This window comes from Limulus polyphemus, unplaced genomic scaffold (assembly GCF_000517525.1).
Source record: "Limulus polyphemus unplaced genomic scaffold, Limulus_polyphemus-2.1.2 Scaffold509, whole genome shotgun sequence".
In the NCBI taxonomy this organism is placed as follows: Eukaryota; Metazoa; Arthropoda; class Merostomata; order Xiphosura; family Limulidae; genus Limulus; species Limulus polyphemus.
The window spans coordinates 83,731-86,466 of record NW_013666119.1 but is presented as its reverse complement, the minus strand read 5'-3'; positions in this window follow the sequence as shown (position 1 = coordinate 86,466).

Genomic DNA, 2,736 nt, shown 5'->3' with positions numbered 1-2,736 from the left:
TGTAGTTTTTTTCAGGTGGAAACTAATTTTCCGATGGGTATCGGATAGTTAAACCCGTTTAAAACAGCAGATTTATTCAGGAAGTAAAGAGATTAGTCTGTGTTTGATAAGTTGACTGAATTTTCCTAGTGCGTGTGAAAATGAGACTGAACAAGTTTAGAAACTGAACACAGTCTTTATTATCAAACAGACAGAAAAAAAACACAATGTGCGTACTTGCGCACACGAAAAGACAGTTGCATCTGCTGGATTTGGATTAGATTCACAGCTTCCGTTTTCTCTGTAGAGACTTATGTCGAAATAAATACGCTGATCTCGAAATATGACTACACGTGTCGACCTCCAGGTAGAAAGTGAACTAAGAGAAAACGCCTGCATTTAACATGTAAACGCGTTTTTGTTTTGTCCAGTTGACAGTGTCACCTGATGACCCTTATTCTCTCACATCACTAGTCGGCTGTAACATACAGACAGTGTAGATTTGGCTAGCAAAGGATATTAAAGTCGTTAATCTTTTCATCTTGGATGTTACGGTAATATCATCCCAGGTAATAATTTTTATTTTCTTAATGCAAAGCTACATAACATTATGGGCTATCTGCACTCTGTTCACCACAAGGATTGAACCCCGGATTTTAGCGTTGCGACTCTGTAAACATACCATTGAGGGCTATCTGCGATAGACGTCCCTAATTTAGCAGTGAAAGACTAGATGGAAGGCAGCTAGTCATCACCACCCACCGCCAACTCTTGGGCTATTCTTTTACCAACGAATAGTGGGACTGACCGTCACATTATAACGCATTATAATATATGATCCTCCACTCAGTGAAGATGTACTACAATGTTCCCTATAATATGTGTAATGGCTGCATTATTCAATTGTTGATGCCCATTAATTTACACATCAACAATTCTTTAAGCATTCTTACCTCAAAGGAGATGGTATAAATAAACATTAATATAATAAAAGTTTAATATTGGTGTCTTAATTTCACTGTAGTACAGCTGGAAACTCACAAGCATCTCAGTTCTGGCTAGAATGTATTGCATTTTGTCTACCATTAGTTCAGAAAGGTATGTTATGAATTACAGTGGCTGCATGGTGTTCGTAAATGATCAAATATTCGAACAAGCTTAAACTCTACATTTACAATGAGCCTCTTGAAATCCGTTGTTCCAGGAATCAGAGGTGGATGAACATGTTGACTGAACATGAAAACACCGTGTCTTATTGTCTAAACTCAGTTGACGGGGAGAATAAAAATGGGCAGTACTTATATGACTATCAGAGAGGAGTTGGATGAAGAAATATCAGAGGAGTAGCAAATAGGCTGAGATACTAACACCGACCTTCTGATAATTATGATTGGGATTAACTGCTTGACCAGTTGCTAGAGTTGTAAGTTGGCTGAAAAAATAATGACAATTTATCAGATTTAGTGAGTTTTTAAAGTACCCTAAATGAAAATGCTACGTTGAAATTTGCGATTTCTGTGATGTGATATTGAAAGTAATGCTGCAATCAATCTGCGTGCCTATTGTATTGGATTAAGTATATTTATATGTATTGTGTAGTTGACAACACAAAATGTAATTGATAGATGACTTTGGCAGAAAGATTATTTCTGTTTATCTATATCTCTAATTAGTTTTATTTTTATTAGATTGTTCGAATTAAAAGTGGCTTAACTCTTTTAGATGGACATGTGGAAAGCACGACTGATACAAATATTGGTAACTATGGTTATCAGAATAACCGGGGAAGGTGATGCCATGTAGTACAAAATATGCATTAGATATGTTAGCACAGTCCCCCACAGATGTGCTGACTAAACAATAGATAACATAATTTGGAGCACATGGATCTAGGAGTGAACTTCAATAACCAATTAGTAACTGTTCGTAAAGAAATTGGGTTAATATCAGTTGGTGATGGGAGGTGTTGATTTGCAGTTTTATTCTTTTTTTTCCCATTAGACCTATCATTCTATTTCAGCAACTAGACAGTGGTATGGCTTATGTGTGTGAGAGTGATATCTGTAGTTGCTGACCAGTAAGTCTATTGTCAGGAGCTGATGTGGCCACACGTCTGGCCAACTTAGCTGTATATGCACATTAACCGAGGAGCTATGTGGATTGAACAGTCACATGTTTTGAGGCAAGTACATTATTGCAGTAGAGGGGGGGGGTGTTTTCATGATTAACACTTCGAAATGTGGCGCATATACTATATTTTGTCTAGATTACTTTTCCTAGAAATGATTGGATCATGACCTGACTGGTTATGATGCATAACTTTCATTGTTTGTGAACTTCTGACCAATCACAGATTGAGAACTTGGAGGTTTCAATCCCGAATTTTAGTAAATAATGTCAAGATTTTTGTTCACTTGTTATCTTATTTTGTAACCAGTGAACATGCCTGTATAAAGGTACTAAAGTTGAACTAATCCTCTAACCGAGGTAACGGTCACATGCCACAACGATTGCTCTGTAAATCTTATACTTTCCTGGTCTTCTTTCTGTGTCGTATCCTCTTGAAATGAGATTATAGTTATTTAGAGAGATTATGCCGAAACTTGTAGAAGTTAGTTATGAGTTGGGGGTTTATATGGAAATGAATAGGGACGTAAAAACCCTATTTTTCGGAATATAAGACGCACCAGTGTATAAGACGTACCCTTATTTTGAAGACAAAGTTTTTGGGGGAAAAAAGCTACAGTCGCATTTGAA